The 21,751-nt window shown below is 44.7% G+C and overlaps 1 pseudogene; it reads left to right on the top strand.

Annotated features, from left to right (window-relative positions):
* Positions 1 to 1,442: 1,442 nt before the first annotated feature.
* Positions 1,443 to 21,751, top strand: part of LOC123346685 — a 34,869-nt pseudogene continuing 14,560 nt past the window's right edge.

Raw genomic sequence — 21,751 nt, forward strand, 5'->3', positions numbered from 1 at the left:
TAAAACTTAACAGGTTACACACCTTTTCTAAGGCAGTTTTCTCACCTAAATCCTCTTCTCAGTGTCACAGGCCCATCTGTCCCCACCACCTCCAGACCAGGATCCAGCTTTCATGGATTTCAAAGAAGCACCAATCTCATTGTTCCCTCAGTGAAGGATAACCCCACAGTTTCCCCCCTTCTTACAGTCCAGTAAGACTTTGAACTGTATCCTTAGAAGGGTTTCCCCGGACAAAGGTCTCCTCTCCTGCTGGTGAGTAAATGACAGACTATCTCATTCTTCTGCTCTTCCTGTTCAGTGAGTGTGCAAATATAACTCTCATTGTCTTTGGCTCACCCTGCTCCATTTACATTTGAGACCCAGGCAGACAGGCCACTCACCATGCCTTAGTCTGGGACCAACTTGTTTACCAACCCTGCCTGTCTTCATGATTAGAGTATATTTTCAGTATACAGAAGTAACCATTTAATTGTGATCCATGCATACATAATAAGAACATAAGAATGGCCATACTGAGTCAGACCAAAGGTCCACCTAGCCCAGTATCCTGTCTTCCGACAGTGGCCAATGCCAGGTGTCCCAGAGGGAATGAACAGAACAGGGAATCATCAAGTGATCCATCCCCTGTCGTCCAGTCCCAGCTTCTTGCAAACAGATGCTAGGGACACCATCCCTGTCTATCTTGGCTAATAGCCATCTATGGACCTATCCTCCATGAATTTATCTAGTTCTTTTTGAACCCTGTTATAATCTTGGTCTTCACAAGACTTTAAAACAAGACATTCATCACACAATGAATCTGATAACCATTTCAATATGTTTTCATTTGATACCTTACTCAACATATAATGACAGTGATGTCTTAGGTGTAATGAATTTGACAGGCCTGGGTGGCTCTTGATCTGCAAGGAGGCTACACCCCTTTGGGATTTGTCACATTGATGATGAGATGAATGGGGCAGCTCAGTCCTCTCGCAGCTCTTGTTTCAAGTTTTTTACAAATACAGGCAGGAATTGCTGCATCATTCTACACTTGTCTCGTGTTTTGAAGGTTTTATTTACAACTATAAGGGCTAGAGAGTGACTTTAAAAGGAAGCTGATATTCTAGAGAAGATGGGAGCCTAAAAAGAGTGTGAGGTCTCTGACTTAGCATGAACTGGTCCAATTCAAGCCCTGCACATTGCAACAGATTAACGCTTCACACTACAAGTTCCCATTCAATATGTCTTGTTTGGTTTTTAAATCACAAATGTTCATTAAAGTTTTACTAATGAATAAGTTTAAATAAGTGGGTTCACTGGTAACATCTATCTACACTGGGGTTTATATAATATGTTCTGTTTTAGAATATTCTAGTCTTTAAAGTCCAGGATGATATTTGACTTGTCTCTGCAATATGTTAATTTTTCTCTTTTAATTCTGTCATTCAGAACAAGTTACAATGAAGATGAGGTTTTTCACATGCCTCCAGGTCTCCATTGTGAGCTCTTCTCTGGCTGGTTACATCATCTTCTTCATTTTGCTACCTGCTCACACACTGGAATCAGGTAGTAATTTTCCCACTCTTTCAATGTATTTTGTGTTCCTTGTGCAAATTATTGGCTCAGCTAAGTGTGTCGATTCCACCATTCAAGTGTAAAACCAAATGATTTTACATGAAAACTGACACTCTCCCTGTACCTGGAAAAATCCATATATCCCAGGGTTGCCGGGTAGAGAGAGGTACTGAAGGCCAGCGCCCGAGCAGAGGGATCGTGAAGAGCATTTGAGGAGTGGGGCTGGTGGCAGGACTCACCACCCAGCTTCTTTCTCAGCCAACTGGTGTCCCGCCCCTAGGATGCTGCCCCCATCCTTCCCCAGTCACCCTCCACCCCTTGAGCATGACTCTCCCTCCGCCATCCTGCCCCAGTCACTCCACCATCCCTGGAGCTCGGTTCTCCCCCCACATCCTGCCCCAGTCACCTCCACCTCTGGAGCTTGGTTCATCTTCCCCCATCCTGCCCCAGTCACCCTTCCACCCCTGGAGCTCAGCTCTCTCTTCCCCTACTGCCCCAGTCACCCCCATCCCTGGAAACTGGAAAGTCCAGTTGAAAAGGGGACCTGACAGTGTCCAGTCAGCACTACTCACCAGACACCAGACACCGCTGGGAAGGCAGGAAGAGCAGCTCCTGCTAGAGCTGGAGGAGCTCCCAGCAACTGCCTGGCTCTAGCAGAGAGAGGTACTGAAGGCCAGCGCCCGAGCAGAGGGATCGTGAAGAGCATTTGAGGAGTGGGGCTGGTGGCAGGACTCACCACCCAGCTTCTTTCTCAGCCAACTGGTGTCCCGCCCCTAGGATGCTGCCCCCATCCTTCCCCAGTCACCCTCCACCCCTTGAGCATGACTCTCCCTCCGCCATCCTGCCCCAGTCACTCCACCATCCCTGGAGCTCGGTTCTCCCCCCACATCCTGCCCCAGTCACCTCCACCTCTGGAGCTTGGTTCATCTTCCCCCATCCTGCCCCAGTCACCCTTCCACCCCTGGAGCTCAGCTCTCTCTTCCCCTACTGCCCCAGTCACCCCCATCCCTGGAGCTCAACTCTCCCCGCAATCCTGCCTCAGTCATCCCCACCCCTGGAGCTCGGCTCTCCCTCACCCATCCTTCCCATGTGTGACAGGACAGGGAGTTGTGAGTATTGACCTGGAAATGTTGCATGGGAGTTTTACTGGTATTGTCTGCATTGGTGCTGGCTGGTAGTGGGATATCAGAGTGTGACTTCACCTGAGGGGTGATATGTGAGCAGGTAACCTGAGCCCAGGAGCGGGTTGGTGCCAGATGACACCTTCTGCCCGGGAAACTGGACAAAGGCTGGAGGAGCGGCCAGGGGGTGTGACTGGGTGAGACTGCTGGATGGGGCTTTTCAGTTTGGAGCTAGCTGGGGAAACAGAGGGAGGCCCAGAACTGGGGTCTGGGCTCCCTACCCCCGAAGATGGACCTGACTGAGGGGCTCTGTTTTCTGTACCTACAAGCTCTGTTTTGGACCGTGTTCCTGTCATCTAATAAACCTTCTGTTTTACTGGCTGGCTGAGAGTCAGGTGAATCGCAGGAAGTCGGGGGTGCAGGGCCCTGACTTTTGTATGTTCCGTGACATCACGTCACCCGTACCCCTCGAGCACAGGTCTCTCTCACCCATCCTCCCCTAATCACTCCTCCACCCCTCGTGCTCGGCTCTCCCTCCCACCTCCTGCCCCAGTCACCCCTATATCCCTGGAGCTCGGCTCTGCCTCCTCCATCCTACACTAGTCACTGCTTCACCCCTGGAACATGGCTTTTCCTTCCCCATCCTGCCCCAGTCATTACCATGCCTGGATTGTGACTCTCCCTCCCCCGTCCTGCCCCAGTCACTCTTCCACCCCTGGAGACTGACTCTTCCTTCCCCATCCTGCCCCAGCCACCCCCACACCCATAGAGCTCGCCTCTCCCTTCCCCATCCTGCCCCAGTCACTCCCCCCCACCCCTGGAGCTCGGCTCTCCCTCCCCTGTCCTGCCCTAGTCGCCCCCACCCCTGGAGCTCGGCTCTCCCTCCCCTGTCCTGCCCCAGTCACTCCCACCCCTGGAGTTCAGCTCTTCCTCCCCCACCCTGCTCCAGTCACTTCTCCCCCGTAGAGCCCTGCTTTGCCCTCGGGGAAAGGAGGTGGAGACAGGGCTGGCTCTAACATTTCTGCCGCCCCAAGCAAAAAAAAAAGAGTGCAGCCCAACCCCTCCCTGAGCACTACGTCGCGCCGCCCAAGTCCCCGCCCCCCCAGCGCTACATTGCGCCGCGCCGCCCAAGTCCCCGCCCCCCCCCAGCGCTACATCGCGCCGCGCCGCTCAAGTCCCCGACTCCCATGCGCTACATCGCGCCGCGTCGCAGCGCCCAAGTCCCCACCCCTCCAAGCGCCGCGTCACAGCGCCCAAGTCCCCGCCCCCGAGCGTCGCATCGCGCCACCCAAGTCCCCGCCCCGCCCCAGCGCCACCTGTCCAAACCAAAAACAACAAAACCAAAACCTGATCGCCACCCCCTCCCAAGGTGCCACCCCAAGCACGTGCTTGGTAGGCTGGTGCCTAGAGCCGGCCCTGGGTGGAGAGAGCAGTAAGTGGCGGGCAGGGAAAGAGGAAAAGGGGTGGCAGCAATTCCAACTCTCAGTTCTTGTTTTTCACAAATTGGAAAGTGGGCTATCCTACCACCTACACCATCCTCACTTCACCCTGTTCTCAAAGCCTAGGAGAAGATATAGGCCTGACTGTGTGTCCTGAAGGTCAACAGACTTAATCTCCATCAGACACAGAGGGAAATGAGTTCCCAAGACTGGACTCTTCACTGAAAATGACCTGTAATTATATCTTCTACCCCGCACTCCCCAATGAGTAACCAGCAGAGCCTGGTCTGAGATGAATTGGAGCTCAGTTCAATCCGCCTGATGTGAAACTAGCTGAGCTGTGTCATTACTAGTGTACTTTGCCTGGGGACCTGTTCACTGCCTCCCACTTGTAAGTGAAGTGGAGGAATTAGGAAGAAGGAATCTGTGACCATCTTGCTTCTGAGCTGGAGACGAACCAGCACTGGGTCCCCAGTTTCATTTCAGAAAACAAAAGGTTTTTTCAGCTGCCACCTCTTTCAGACAGGGCACCATTTTCAGAAGTCTGTTCTCCCACAAAGTCGGAGCTTTATGAAAAGATGTCCAGTTTCCCCAGGGGAGCTGCAGTTGGCGCATTGCCTGGTTTGGAATCTGGGGGAGCAACCTGGTGTTCATGATTCCCCGTTATCAGCCCTGACTCTTCTGATTGCCAGGTTCCTGGACCCCCTTCACAGGGGAAGCTAGGGTTGGAGTATCTGGAGGCTCATCAGTACCTCCCCAAAGTACTCCCATTCTCAGCCCAGAATGACTGGATGAGGGAAGGTTGAGGCCAATCCCACTGGTAGGGACCCAGACATTCCCCTGTAGCCAGATGGATCTGGGCACTTGGGTCAGGCTTCACATTGCCATGGATGCACCGTCAGTAAATGGTCTCCTCAGTGAGCCCAGTAACCTGTACCAAGTCGTCCCAGATTAGGGTTTGACCATGACCTGAATCAACCCATTTTACCACCTCAGCCCTATTTATCTGGATGAAAATGATCAGCTTGGCTAGGTTCAGTGTGTGTGGCCAGCTTTCTACTCTCCAGACCTGCCTGTAGTTTCACTCTTTATGAGGCCAGTCATGGCACAGGTTACTGGGCCACCCATATGAAAAGCCAGTCACCAGTCTCTGGTGGGTGAGGTTAGAATTTGGCCCAACCCTTCAGACAGATCCTTCCCCACAACCTGGATTCTACTGGAACCAGCTAGGGCCTCCCAGATTCCTGGAGCCTGATGAGGGCAGCAACTTTGTACCAGGGATCCTGCCCCTGAGATGCTAGTCTCCCTACCCAATTTTCCCTTCTTCTTGAGCTATCTTCTGGCCTCCACAGGGCTCTTCCTACTTGTCTCTGAAGCAGCCTTGGCAGCCATATGATTTTACATTAGTCTGACAGGTTCAGCTGCCACATGCTTTAGCACTCAATCTCTCCCCCCACACACACACCCTACACACACACTCTGGGAATATTTTTGCAGAGTGATCCATCAGGATGAGTTCCACAACTTCAGCACTGGATAATATCTCTGACTTCAGCCACCACCAGTACAGGTGCCAAAGCTTCTGGGCCACCACACAGGCTGGGCTCCTCAGGGATACTCTTGTTCCCAAAAGTGTTGGTGCTTGGTGCTGTCAGTGACGTCCAGGCATCCAAAATGGCCATTTTGACCTGGGCATAGTCCATGACCACAACCATATCAAGGCCTCATTATGTGTCCTGTGCTGCCCTGGTTAAATATTGAGCCAACCATGGCCCATTGCTCGGGCAGCCACTGTGCCACCATGGCAACCCACTCAAAAGTCACGAGAGAGGCCTCAGTGTCATCCTCTGGGCCTATCTGAGTAAGTTTTGCTGGCACAACTGGAGTCAGTGGGATGGGGCCTGCAGCCCAGTCACTCTGGAGGTGGTAAGAAAGTCAGAACTTGCTGAACCAGGCACTGCCACTGTTACTGTTTCTGGGCCACCAGCTCCCAGATCCGTTGCTATTGTTGTTGCTCAGCAATGGCTGTTGTGGCTGGGACACCAGCTGTTACAGCAGCAGCTGCTGCTGTTGTTGCTCCTGGTTGGCCTGCTGCTGGTGGTTCTCCACCATCTACTTTAACTCCAAGTCCAGATCCATGTGGCACCAAACCACCCCATCAGGCCTTGAGGGGGTCACTGATATGGGCCAGCTGGGCTTCTTGCCTCCACAAGCCTTAGATCAATGCCCACATTTTTCACCACGTGTGACCAGGTCACTACTGAATTGGTGACAAACCACCACTGGCTCCTTATTCAGGTGAAAGGACATGAAAGGGCTTTATTTAGCTGCTGCCCCCTTCAGGCACAGCACCACCAGCCGCAGGTTTACTCAGTGCCAGCAGGTCAGTCACCAGTGACAAATCAAACCATTGTCTAGTGACAGACCCAGCTTCCCTTAGGGAAGCTCTGGCCAGCGGCAGTGTCTAGTGAGTTCCTGGCCCAGCCAGGCCTCTCTGAGTGAAAGCTGGAGATCTGCTCTCTCTCCGGGGCAGCCATAAACTGAGCTGGGCTCTGCCCTTTTAACCCCTTCCCTGGCACCAACTGCAGGTGCAGTGGGGAGAGGTGGGGCTGATTGGGCCCACAATAAGCCATACCTGGCGAGTGTGGGGTTTGTGTGCCCCACCACAGAGTCCCACAAACGTGGGTGTCAGGAGAGCAGCTGTTTCTGTCCCTACAATGGGCTGCTCCTCCTCCCCCAGAAATTATTGTTGACTTTTCATTGACTTACTAGATACAATTCTCAATCTCGCTCTCAATCTCTCTGTTTGTTTGTTTATTGGTACATTCCACAGCTCACTTTCAAGTGATTGGACCTGACCACCCCATAATAGCCACTGCAGGTGAGGAGATTGTGTTACCCTGTCACCTGTCCCCTAAGATGAGTGCAGAGAACATGGAGGTGAGATGGTTCAGATACCAGTTCTCCTCAGTCGTGCACCTGTATCGGCATGGGAAGGAACTGAATGTTTTGCAGATGTCAGAATATCAGGGAAGGACAGAATTTCTGAGAGACAGCATCAAAGATGGAAATGTTTCCTTGAGGATACACAATATCAGACCCTCTGACGAAGGACAATATACATGTTTTTTTCAATCAAGTTCTTTTTATGGAGAAGCTGTATTGGAACTGAAGGTAGCAGGTCAGTAAACTGTATTGATATTTTATCCTGAGACTGCACTCCCCCCCCCCGCCATTTGAATATCACTTCCCAGAATTCCTTATTTGCTGTCAGTTATTTCCTAGTAGCAGACGCAGCCTTAGTGTATAACTTTAGCAAATAAGCTGGAAGCTTCCAACCTATATGTTTCTGTATTAGAGGTATTTTTTTATACTCTTCATTGTCCAAGTTGGACAATAAGGACTGCAGGATAGGCATGTCACCATATTAGAGAGAAGTTATACAACCATATGGTTGTATGAAAACCCTGAACTAGCAAAGGATCCAGTAAGAGTTTGAGGCTCTCATCCATCATGGAAATGATAGATTGACACTGACTACTCCTCTAAAGGTTTCTCCTGACCACCAACATTTCAATCTTTCTCTTTTTTATTCTAACCCAGCTTACTGCTAAAGTCCCAACCATTGTTAGACAGTGAGAAAACAGAGACAGACAAACTATTATTAAATGAAGAGGAGATACATAGGCTCATAGAAATGTCAGCCTGGAAGGGACCTCAACAAGTCATCTAGTCCATCTTCCCATGCTGAGGCAGGGTTAAGTATACCTAGGACATTCCTGACAGGTATTTGCCCAACCTGTTCCTAAAAACCTCCTGTGATGAGAATTCCACAGCATCCCTTGATGTGTATCAAAGTAAAATGAGTAGTGCAGCAATCCATGATGACTTTCAGTCACTCTCAGTTATAACAGAAGCAGTGACAAACTAAGACTGAACCATACAGAACATTGCAGGAAGGGAAAAAAATCACTTAGAACTACACTGTGGGGTCTCAGAGAGGAAAGAGCAAAATCATGTACAGACAATTTGTTCGCCCCTATGAGACACTAGAAATTAAACATGGTGTGTGACATAAACAGGCTGCTGATAGATATAATAATGAAATCAGCACTGGCCACCTTTCCTGAATCCATCACTAGAAGATATTAACTACTGATATCAGCACTTACCAGTCGTAATTCCATTCCAAAACCTGACAGAAAAGGATTTAGGGGAAAAAAGTGAAGTAAAAAGTTGTGGCTGAAACTGCATTATTATGACCATTTTACCAGCCATCTTCCCCAAAGAAGTGAGGTTGAAACTGAGTGCTAATTGGTGATATTATTAATATCCAAGGCTTCTCTATACACAGGTGATGCAACAAAATAAGTTATGTAGGTTTAGTTAAAACAGTACAGTTATTTTAGTTGAATGCTCTTGCATTATTGGACTAAATCAGGGGTAGGCAAACTATGGCATGCATGCCGAAGGTGGCACATGAGCTGATTTTCAGTAGCACTCACGCTGCCCGGGTCCTGGCCACCAGTCTGGGGGACTCTGCATTTTAATTTCATTTTAAATGAAGCTTCTTAAACATTTTTAAAACCTTATTTACTTTACATATAACAATAGTTTAGTTATATATTAAAGACTTATAGAAAGAGACCTTCTAAAAACGTTGAAATGTATTATTGGCACATTAAGCCTTAAAATAGAGTGAATAAATGAAGACTCGGCACACCACTTCTGAACGGTTGCCGACCCCTGGACTAAATCAAGGTGTGCTAGGTAAGATGAATGTCTGGATGTGTGGTGATTGTTAGAATTAAATACTTAACTAGTTATTTCCTTTTAAGTTCTGTATTGTTTGAATATGATCTTTAGCACTTAACATCTCTTCAAAGAATTTTTTCTCCGGGAACTGTTTTGGATTTTAAGACACTTAAAAGTGATTATGTAGAGTCGGAATCGATTATATAACAGAGATGGGGATCAGTTTTAAAAATTATGCCCCCCCCTTCTTTGACCAGCTCTATCTTTAGCCATGTTTTGATTGGTTGGTTGGGTGTGGTTTTGGTGGCGGGGGTTGTTTCTTTTTAAAGTATTAATATAGTTTCCTGCATTCAAGGCTATTTTGAATTTGGAAATAAATTATTGTATTTCCTTCTAATGAAGGTATAAAAACTAGGACTGTCAAGCGATTAAAAAAATTAATCTCAATTAATCATGTGGTTAATCACACTGTTAAACAATAAGAGAATACCATTTATTTAAATATTTTGGATGTTTTCTACATTTTCAAATATACTGATTTCAATTACAACACAGACTACAAAGTGTACAGTGCTCACTTTATTTTTATTACAAATATTTGCACTGTAAAAAACAAAAAATAATATTTTTCAGTTCACCTAATACAAGTATTGTAATGCTCTTTTTCATGAAAGGTGAACTTACAAATGTAGAATTATGTACAAAAAATAACTGCATTAAAAAATAAAACAGTAGAAAACTTTGGAGCCTATGAGTCTACTCAGTCCTACTTCTTGTTCAGACCAATCACTCAGACAAACAAGTTTGTTTACATTTGCAAGAGATAACGCTGCCCGCTTCTTGTTTACAATATCACCTGAGAGTGAGAACAGGTGTTCGCATGGCATCACTGAAGCCGGCATCACAGATGCTAGATGCACTAAAGATTCACATGTCCCTTCATGCTTCAACCACCATTCCAGAGAATATGCGTCCATGCTGATGATGGACTTTTTCGATAACAATCCAAAGCAGTGTGGACCGATGCATGTTCATTTTCATCATCTGAGTCAGATGTCACCAGGAGAAGGCTGATTTCCCTTTTTGATGGTTTGGGTTCAGTTGTTTCCGCATCAGAGTGTTGCTCTTTTAAAACTTCTGAAAGCATGTTCCACACCTCATCCCCCTCAGATTTTGGAAGGCACTTCAGATTCTTAAACCTTGGGTCAAGTGCTGTAGCTATCTTTAGAAATCTCACATTGGTATCTTCTTTGTGTTCTGTCAGATCTGCAGTGAAAGTGTTCTTAAAGCAAACAACATGTGCTGGGTCATCCTCTGAGACTGCTATGACATGAAATACATGGCAGAATGCAGGTAAAACAAGGAGCAGGAGACATACAATTCTCCCCCAAGGAGTTCAGTCACAAATTTAATTAACACAAATTTTTTACCGAGTGTCATCAGCATGGAAGCATGTGCCTCTGGCACATAAATACCTTGTGTTGGGATTTTGTGGTTCCCAAATGAGTCCGATGCCAGGCAGAATCAAGGGTCTTTGATTCAATTCAATTCGATCCAATTCAATTCAACAAGACTTTATTCAACGTGCACAAAGGGAGAGACCCTGGTACAAAAATCAGCCAAAGTTCTTCCAGCAAGGAGCACCCCCCCACACACCCCATTGCTATTTTATAGCACATGGCAGTTACATAACAAGTTACATATCTCAAACCTCTAACCAATCATATTTAACCTTTCCATATATGGATTTGTTCATCACATGCTTATACTTCTCCATTCCACATGTTGGGCTCACCCTCCTCCCCTTGGCCTTTTCTAGAATGTTCCTAGGGTGGTGAGCTGCAGCATGCTTCCTTATGCATAAGTACCTTCTAAATTACATTTTGTTTAAAATGAACACAAGCATACCCTTCACTTGCAATGCTGTATACAAAAGTGCCATGCAAACACCTGTTCTCACTTTCTGGTGACTTTGTAAATAAGAAGAGGGCAGCATTATCTCCTGTAAATGTAAATAAACTTGTTTGTCTTAGCAATTGGCTGAATAAGAAGTAGGACTGAGTGGACTTGTAGGCTCTAAAGTTTTTGTTGTGTATTTGGTTGTCATGGTTTTGTTGCTATGGCAACTGAGTTAGATTATTATGGGTTAGCTCAACCGGTTTCAACCGGCTGAGGAGCTCTCTGTATATATGTAAATAAAATGGAGGTTTTGTTAGCTGCCTGCTCTCTGGCCTCAAGTGATTGTTTCCTACACCGGCTGCCCCAAGGATATAACAGTTTTACATTGTTTTGGATTGCAATTATGTAACAAAGAAAATCTATATTTGTAAATTGCACTTTCACAATAAAGATATTGCACTTGTATGAGGTAAATTGAAAAATACCATTTATTTTGTTTATCACTTTTACAGTGCAAATATTTGTAATACAAAATAATATAAAATGAGCACTGTACACTCTGTATTCTGTGTTGTAACTGAAATCAATATATTTGAAAATGTAGAAAAACATTCAAAATATTTAATAAATTTCAATTGGCATTCTATTTTTAAAAGTGTGATTAAAATTGCGATTAATCATGATTACTCTTTTTTAATCACGATTAATTTTTTGAGTTAATCACATGAGTTAACTGCCCTAATAAAAACTTAGCCTTTGTGCTGAATGTTTATATTTTAAATACCAAGTAAAAAGAATGTTATTTAGGGTGCACTGTGAAGCACTCGAATGTTAGGAAAGGGTTGATTTACAGTTGCACCTCCCCCTGCTCTTTAGTCTTCCTAAATGAGGCAGGGGTCCTGTGGAAATAATAGTGTATGCTGATGTAATTAAAGACTGTATCAGAATGCCTACACGCAAAGCATGAGAATTAAGGTTGTACAGGCCACCTTCACTCTGGAATGTCCTAACTATTGAGGGCCTGACTTTCCAATCTAAATACAATTTTGTTAATAGAGTTTTTGGTACATAATCTCCTAGTGGTTTATGAAAAATGTGAAACTGTATTTTATAATGTGCATCTGTAAGAACACCATCATCACACATAATCAGTACGTTGTGAGCTCTCAACCTTCACCATTGCAACATAGTCAACTACCATTTGAGCTCCAGGTCTCACAGCAGTAGCAGCCATAGACTGACCTACTGAAGTGTGGAGCAGAGTATAGGCCACTGAGTCGAGGTATTGGATGCGGGGATGGTCAGGTGAAAACCAGTATGCCTCGGTCTGTCCCCACCACTGAAAGTCTGGGGAGCTCATATGGGGCCCTCAGCACGGGGAGATGAGCATCCCAGAGTGTTGGGTCCAGAGGTGGTTGGAGGAAACCCACTGCTCCCCACATCCTGCTACAACTGCTCTGTCAGCTCCAAGTATCAGAGGGGTAGCTGTGTTAGTCTGGATCTGTAAAAGCAGCAAAGAATCGTGTGGCACCTTATAGACTAACAGATGTTTTGGAGCATGAGCTTTCGTGGGTGAATACCCACTTTGTCAGCTCCAAGGCATTCTCACAGCACAGGGTACTGTGTTGGTAGCTGTGCGAGCATGGTCTTTACAAAAGTATTTAGTTATCACTCTGTCAGGAGCAACACAAGTGAAAGAAAGGAAATGGCAATTTTTAAGTTTATTCTCAGCAAAACCTGACTGAAATTACATGGGAGTAAGGAGAGGTACTTCCCTAGGCTGAGGGCTGGCACCTGGCTGAATATCAAAGGCCTGTTTCAAACAGTGGGGGTATGACAGCTTGCCAATTAACGGGTCACCAGAATCCTGTATAATGTGAAAATGTGAGACAACCTAAAAATAGGGGTCACTACCAGCTCCCCTGATAAAACATATAGAATTATCATAGATTTGTCCCATTCTTTTCCAGGCCTAGGCTCCAACCCTCTCATGTCTGTTGATGGATACCAAGAAGGAGGGATTCGAGTCATGTGTCAGTCATCAGGATGGTATCCAGAGCCCTAGGTCCTTTGGCGAAGTCTCAGCGGGCAGCATTTACATTCTTTTTCTGAGTCAAAATCCAGAGGAGAGAGTGGCCTCTTTGAAACACAGACTTCTATTATTATAACAGAGAATTCAAACCAGAACATATCCTGCTTCATCAGGAACACTCACTTCAACCATGAAAAAGAATCAACAATTTTTATATCAGGTTAGTTAACATCAAAACCACCCAGTGTAATCAGCAAAACCTTTAACTAAATTAAGTTTACTGAATAACATTAAAGCTAAAATATGTCTATGCCATTTAAAGTTACAGTGAAACAAATAAGAATTTAATAGGCTCATAGGTGCTTCTACATTTTAGATTTTTTTTCCAGCCATTGAATGCAAGTGAAGTATATTAAGTTCTAAAGATATTTCAATGCTCTTCTCTTGTTCCTGGTAAGATAGTAATGAATTAATATTGTTTGATGAACAAGGAAAGTAGAGTTCTGGGGCATAGCCAGTTATTGGACAATGGGTTATTTATAAATGAGCATTTTGTCTGGGTTTGGAAGGTGGGTATAACTTACTTAAATTGGTGAGGTGACTATGAAAGTGAAGTTTCCAACCCAAACTGAGAGGGTGGATGGGATAGACTAGTCGTCCTGCCTCATAATGGATTGGCAGATGAGGAATAGTGTTAAATATGATTAAGGATAAGATTTTTGTCACTGAGGTCATGGATTCCATGACTTTCAGAGACCTCTGTGGCATTTTCCACTTCAGCTTCAGCCCCATGCTCCAGACGGTGGGGTTAGAGCTGTCAGCTGCTGGGGGCTGCAGAGTCCCGCAGTTGTCAGACGCTGTGAGTGGCAGGGGCCCCGAAGCTTTGAGTTGCCAGCCCTTCCCCCTGCCCGGATAGTCACTTCTCATTTATTTAAAAAAAAAAAAGTCAGACATGTCATGAGCTTCCCTGAATTTTTGTTTATTGCCTGTGATCTTTCTGTGACTTTTATTAAAAATAATTGTGACAAAATATTAACCTTACATATGATGAACAGAGCATTATGGGCCTGAGATTCTGCCTTCTCTTCCCCTCTATGTACTGATATGGTGGCAAAAAGAAGAATTCTCAGGTAGCATTAAGATGGTATAATCAGCTCTGTGCCATCTGCACTTCCTGTGCTAGGGGTCCCAGTGTTCTTGGGGTAGAAGAGTGCATGACTGGAGTTTGCTGCACTTTGGTGATCCCCAGCTGGTTCCATGGCCCCTTGAGGTTCTGGGGTTTTGTTTTGATGTTTCTGTGAGGATTTGGGGTTTCTGTCTGTACCACTTCTGAACTGTGGATAATTTTATGAAATCGTATGATGAAACTACTGTGTCATGGAAAGTCTCTAGCTGCGTGGATCCACCATGACTTAGCAGGATTGTGTCACATCTCTGCCAGGCCAGAGATAATGGCAAATGAGCACTCAATTATCATCTATTCAATGTAAACCCCCTTGGAACAATGGCTTTGCTGTAGCTGGGAGAAGACATTTCCTCTTGTCTATAGGGTGAGGACGAGGCTGGGAGATGTGGAAAGTTACCAAAAGACAGAACAAATGAAGCATGTGACCCCCCCCAACAGGAGTCTATAAAGAGACTGCATTAGTAGGAGCATTGCCAGCAGATCAAGGGAAGTGATTATTCCCCTCTATTCGGCACTGGTAGGCCACATCTGGAGTATTGTGTTCAGTTTTGGGCCTCCCAGTACAGAAAGGATGTGGACAAATTGGAGAGAGTCCAGCGGAGGGCAACAAAAATTAGGGGGCTGATTCATATGACTTACGAGGAGAGGCTAAGGGGACTGGGCTTGTTTAGTCTGCAGAAGAGAAGAGTGAGGGGGGATATGATAGTAGGCTTCAACTACCTGAAGGGGGGTTCCAAAGAGGATGGAGCTCGGCTGTTCTCAGTGGTGGCAGATGACAGAACAAGGAGCAATGTCTCAAGTTGCAGAGGGGGAGGTTTAGGTTGGATATTAGGAAACACTATTTCACTAGGAGGGTGGTGAAGCACTGGAATGGGTTACCTAGGGAGGTGGTGGAATCTCCTTCCTTAGAGGTTTTTAAGGCCTGGCTTGACAAAGCCCTGGCTGGAATGATTTAGTTGGTGTTGGTCCTGCTTTGAGCAGGGGGTTGGACTAGATGGCCTCCTGAGGTCTCTTCCAATCCTAATCTTCTATAATTCTATGACTCACAAGGGGAAACTGGGGAGAGAGCCATTTTGCACTGGATTAAGATAAGGGAGGTTGCTGTTAGGGCAGGGTAGGCAAAGGGGGCAGAGGACCCTGCCTGCATGACAGAACATTGATGGTCCCCCAAGGACTCCCACAGGAAGGGTGAGCTAGTGAGGGATAATGGCTTTAGGATGGTTTATTGTTTTCTATATGATCTGTATTCCCTGCACTGCACATGACTGAGTGTTAAAATCAGTAGAAAGTCTGACTACCAGTATGTGTTACATGTTCACAACCACCATGGGGCCATGGGAGAGTTAAACAGTAAACCAGGAGCTTCACAGCTGTTGGATAGAGTTCTGGGAGAGGGTGTGTTTAAATACTGGACAGTCTGAAGGGTGAGCACTGCTCCCAGAAGGGCTAGACAGCTGGGAGCAGGTTCCATCACGTGGGGGAGGAGGGGGCCAGATTGCAGGTCTGGGCCTGAGACTGTGCCTAAGGATCCCAAGATTGGGGCAGTGGCTGGAGTCCATTGATGCTCCAGAAGCTTAGCACACTCTGGGGACCATAGCACAGGGGTATGGATTCCCCTCACAGCTGTCCCAGTGGGAGGCCAGAAGAAGGCTCTTGCTAGCACCTGTGACAGTTTTCCTTTACTGAGTAGGTTAAAAACAAAAACTCCCAAATGTTTTTACTCTTTAAAGTTTTCAAACTCACCCTCCCATTTTCGTCTGGTTTATCACATTAAAAATATCAGATCCTGACTTATCTGTTTGTTGGATGAGCCTGACAAGACCTGCAGAATCTGACTAATGATGCACCTGAGGCTGTCACCTCAGCATCTACCCATCTTTTTCCCAACTCAGTGAAGGATGTTGCAACCTCCTGTGACATTACTGTTCAGTCTTGCCACTCTTGTTCATGTCCTCTAATAATTTGATAATAAATATACAAAGAAAGCTGCTTTCATCCTTCCATAAAAACATAAGAATGGCCCTACTGGGTCAGACCAAATGTCCATCCAGCCCAGTATCCTGTCTGCTGACAGCGGCCAATGCCAGGTGCCCCAGAGGGAGTGAACCTAACAGGTAATGATCAAGTGATCTCTCACCTGCTATCCATCTCCATCCTCTGACGAACAGAGGCTAGGGACACCATTCCTTACCCATCCTGGCTAATAGCCATTAATGGACTTAATCTCCAGGAATTTATCTAGTACTCTTTTAAACCCTGTTATAGTCCTAGCCTTCACAACCTCCTCAGGCAAGGAGTTCCACAGGTTGACTGTGCGCTGTGTGAAGAAGAACTTCCTTTTATTTGTTTTAAACCTGCTGCCAGTTAATTTCTTTTGATGGCCCCTAGTTCTTATATTATGGGAACAAGTAAATAACTTTTCCTTATTCACTTTCTCCACACCACTCATGAATTTATATACCTCTATCATATCCCCCCTTAGTCTTCTCTTTTCTAAACTGAAAAGTCCTAGTCTCTTTAATCTCTCCTCATATGGGACCGTTCCAAACCCCTAATCATTTTAGCTGCCCTTTTCTGAACCTTTTCTAATGCCAATATATCTTTTTTGAGATGAGGAGACCACATCTGTACGCAGTATTCAAGATGTGAACGTACCATGGATTTATATAAGGGCAAGAAGATATTCTCCATCCCTTTTTTAATGTTCCTAACATCCTGTTCGCTTTTTTGACTGTCGCTGCACACTGCATGGGAGTCTTCAGAGAACTATTCACAATGACTCCAAGATCTCTTTCCTGATTAGCTGTAGCTAAACTAGCCCCCATCATATTGTATGTATAGTTGGGGTTATTTTTTCCAATGTGCATTACTTTACATTTATCCACTTTAAATTTCATTTGCTATTTTGTTGCCCGATCACTTGGTTTTGTGAGATCTTTTTAAAGTTCTTCACAGTCTGCTTTGGTCTTAACTATCTTGAGCAGTTTAGTATCATCTGCAAACTTTGCCACCCTGGACTGCCCAAAGGATTCAGGGGTCTGGGGTCTTCGGCGGCAGGGGGCCCTTGCTTCGGCAGTAATTCGGCAGTGGGGGGTCCTCCCGCTCCAGGATCCACTGCCAAAGTGCCCCGAAGAACCGCGGCAGGGGCCCCCCGCCGCCAAATTACTGCCGAAGACCTGGCACTTCGGTGGCTGGTCCCGCTTCGGTGGTAATTCGGCGGCGGAAGGACCCCCAGCTGCCGAATACCCGGAGCAGAAGAAGATCCGGGCGCCTGGGCCCCGCAAGAGTTTTCTGGGGCCCCCGGAGCGAGTGAAGGACCCTGCTCCAGGGGCCCCAAAAACTCTCATGGGGGCCTGGGGCAAATTGCCCCACTTGCCTCCCCCCCCCCCGGCGGCCCTGTTGCCACCTCACTGTTTACCCCTTTCTCCAGATCATTTATGAATAAGTTAAATAGGATTTGTCCTAGGACTGACCCTTGGGGAACACCACTAGTTACCCCTCTCCATTCTGAAAATTTACCATTTATTCCAACCCTTTGTTCCCTGTGTGGTATATGTATAATATAATTTTCTTTGTCTGTATATATCATTAAAATCTGTCCAAATTCTGTTAGCTGAAATCATATGTACAAATCATTTTCTGCTGTGTTTTGCAGTGCATATTTTCTCCTTATATCAAACAAATCCTCCTGATATATATACAGTAGAAACTCAAAGATATGAACACCAGAGTTATGGACTTACCAGTCAACCAGACACACTCTGGAACCAGTAGTAATCAATAAGGCAGCAGCACAGACAAAAAAACTGCAGCAAATACTGTTCAGCCCCATGGCTCCACTCCCAGCTTCAGCCCCACTGGGGCTCAGTGCTTCAGCCCCGCAGATCTGTTGTCGACTTCAGCCCTGTGGGGGACACTGGGATTCGGGGCTTTAGCTATGAGGGGAGTGCTGATTTTAGCCCCAGCACTCCCACTGTAGCTAAAGCCCCAAGCCCCATCTCCCCTCCACCCCTGCTGAAGCTGGGAACTAAGCTGTGGCGAGCCCCGAGCCCCGGCACCCCCCGTGAGGATGAAATCAGAAGCCGAGCCACGGGGCTGAAGCCCTGAGCCCCAGCATTCCCCCAAGTCTAAATCCCTGAGCCTCGGTGCTCCCGCTGGGCAGAAGACATCAGCCCCCCACCTGGAGCCCTGGCAGCCCAAGGGTCAGAGAAGCCCCAACTGTCCCCCTCCACCCTGCAGCTGTAACCCCAACTCCCCATGGCTGAAGTCCATAACCTCTTGTTCAGAGTTACAGAATATTTCAGAGTTATGGACAACCTCCATTCCTGAGGTGTTCAAAACTCTGAGGTTCTACTGTATCTGGAATAAAAGTACTTGATTTTCATCAGTGATTCCCAGCTAACATGAATCGGGGGGAGGAGAGTGTTGTTTGTTTGTTTTGTTTTTTCCAGATCACTTTTTCCCAAGGGTCTCTCCCTGGATGGTGGCGCTGTGTGTGATTCTGGTGGTTTTAGTTGGTTTCATTGGTCTCACAGCTTATCTCTTCAGATTAAAAGGTAAAATACTAAAGTAAAAAAATATAATTAAATGAGAAAAGTTTTCTCCTAAGATAAAGTGCTTGGGTGGATACAAAGGACGGCAGGGGCAGGGACAGAATAGACAGAAGGAAAGAGAGTGGGGAGATAATGACGTGGATGGATAAACTTTAATGGTCATTTTCATAAAAGTAAGTTTCTCCATTGTGTGTCTATTGTGAAACTGAAATTAACCTGAACATAGCCATAAACTGTAATTATGAATGTCCAATCACAGTAGTTTGGCATGAAAATTAATTATTCAGTTTGTATCTAATTTATTTGAAGGTTGGGTCCTGATAATGACCTGATACAGTCCTCAACTGGTATCTGAATAAATGAAAATCCTCCCTCTGCCCTTACAGTGAGATCTCTCAGCCTAAAGCAACCTTCTGTTGTTGTACCAATCTAATAAAAACCAGCAGGATCTTATTAAGAGGGATAAGGCAAAGATGCCACATTTATTGTAAATACCATAACAAAACAAAAGACAATGTTTTCCTACTTGTTTCTATTACTACTTATTCCTTATATACACACACACACATATATTCATCCACACAATCATTCATTCAGGTTCTGTATAGATGTTATAGTTACCAGCCTAGATGTTGCTCATGCCAAGTTACTGGCCAGGTACCTTGGTCATGAGGATGGAGCCGAGTCTGTGTCAGATGCATCTGATGCTCCTGGAGGTTGGTATCAGAACCATAGACTCAAAGTCCTCAGTCTTTAGAGTCCAGTTTTATAGGGATTTTTCCCTATGTTAGTTCATAGGAGTTGCCTCATTCTGCTGTTGCTAAATCAATCAGCAGATGGCTGGCTCCATTCTGTCAGATGCTTGTTTTTCCTTCCTTTGAGGTGTGGTGGGTCATCTGGTTGATCCCACTTGACACCTTCTTCAGCCAACACTGAATTCTTCAGACTGGTAACTCCCTAACCATTCAGTCACATACATTCTCTATCTTAATCACATCTATTTCACTGTTTCTTTACTTTTTGGGGTGTTACCAATTTATGTGAGACTCCCTGTCTTTTAACAATCAAAGATAAAGTGAGATGAAAACTTACAGAGGGTGGGGGTCTCTATTTATACACTATAACAGCTACTGTTTTGGCTTACTTAGAGTTAATTAATGTTTAACAAGTTTTATACAAAGTATTTCTTTGAGCAGGCTTCACACAGACACAGCTGGTGGCTTGCAGGTTAGAATCACAAATTTACTTTTAACATAAACCTTTAGTTATGAGGCATCAATTAACAATAAGTCATTTTTCATATAAACCATGTCTAATATAAACCTTCTTTAATATCCCTACACTGTATCCTCATCCCAATATCCCTTCCTCGTGAGCTACCATCCTTTGTCCGCTATGTCTGACTCCAGATAGGGCCCTGCAAAATCAGTGGCTGGCCCTGATTGATTGATCTCAATTCCCTTTGAGAGAAATAAATAAATATGTAAATACTCATTCCTCACTGTGGATGATATTCATAAGAACTCTGTTTATTGATTTTTATTTTTCTGTTAGCAGGGTGCTAATAATCCCCTCAAACGTCTCATCAGTGAAGACATCAATTTTAAAAAACTTGAAGGGTTTTGTATTACAATATATAAAAAAAATGTGAGTGGCTTGAAACTACTCATGAGACGTGTTGCACCAAAAGGCAAATTGAGATGATTGTAAATAGGACTTTAAACACAGCTCTTCTACTTACACCTCAGTCACAGCACTTATGACTAGAGTATGATCCTGTAAAGTACTGAGCAATCTGGCCTCAATCCAGCAATGTGCTGAAATGTGATTAACTTTTAAGGACATGTGTAGTTCCATTGATTTCAATGGAGTAACTCGTAGAAAAGATACTGAAGTTTTGAAAAGATCTAGATTATCAGTTAGAATTTATTTTTCTCTTTTGCCACCCTGTAACTTTTCCATACTTTGCAAAGTTTGAAACGTTCTAGAACTGGTTAAGGGAAAGAGAAGGAAAATAAGAAAAAGGAAAATGTGATTTAAAAGAACTGTATGTAATTTATGTTACTGAAGGCAGTGTTGAAAAGGGGGCGAGGGGAAGAGGGTGGAGGAAGAGTTGGGGAATGCATTTGTGGATTTTCAAAATTTGAAATAAATTATATATTTAATGAAAAAAATGTAAAAATAATGAAAGATTTGGTCCATTTCAAACCCTGTGAATGGAAAAAACTTCAAAAATTTAGATTTTTAAAATAATGTTTCCATTGTTCAACTAGCTTCAATTTTGGCATCCACTTTTGAAAATGTTGACCAAGTGCTTACTGTATGCTTTAAGGTGGCACAGAAATGTTATTAACTAGATAAACATTAAATACCAGGAGTCATATAATCAGAATATTAGTATTAATAATTATATGGCCTGATCTGTTATTGCTCATACACCCTATGTTCTCAGTGAAGTCAATGGAAGTTTAGAGTGCGCAGGAAAGCAGGATTAGGTCCCAATTCTGTAAGGCCCTCAACACCTGCATCCATCCTTACCCACCAACACACTTAGGTACATACTCATGCATGTGCTTAACACTATTACCCTAAGAAGCCTCATTAACTGTAATGGGACTAATCAGGGTAGTAAAGGTAAGCACATGCAGAAGTGTTCGCAGAATCAGAGCATTAAGCATATGATTAACTTAAACTTCAAGGGAACATAGGCACAAAATTGAAGTGAAACACTAATCTAAGGGCTTTGCTCAATTAAATTTTCATAATTAGTATTAAATATTTCTTATTCTTATTTTTATTAGAATTCTTATTATAAACCTCTAAATCTCAATGCACACACAAAAAATCTATTAATGTATGTTTAATTGTTTGCTTCTTTTTTAGGGAAACATCTTGAAAACAACAGTAAGTTCAGTTTTGCCATTCCTGTGAAGTTATATTATGTTAAGAATGTTTTTAGTTAAAAGGGCAATGTCAACTTGAAAATCATATGCAACATCAATAAGCATAATATGCAATTCAGTATGTAGCCAATTGGAATTCATAAGGAAAACAATATTTAAAATGTATATTCATGAAGGTTGAAATTTACATTGGCTGGAGGTGCCATATGATGATGACTTGGGGATTTTTTAATCTTTTCCATGTAGCACAGATGGGCTCTATAGTAGTCTCATAAAACAGCCACTGGGAGAGGGGCAGTAAGGCTG

The sequence above is a fragment of the Mauremys mutica genome, chromosome 12 (assembly GCF_020497125.1).
Source record: "Mauremys mutica isolate MM-2020 ecotype Southern chromosome 12, ASM2049712v1, whole genome shotgun sequence".
Classification (NCBI taxonomy): Eukaryota; Metazoa; Chordata; order Testudines; family Geoemydidae; genus Mauremys; species Mauremys mutica.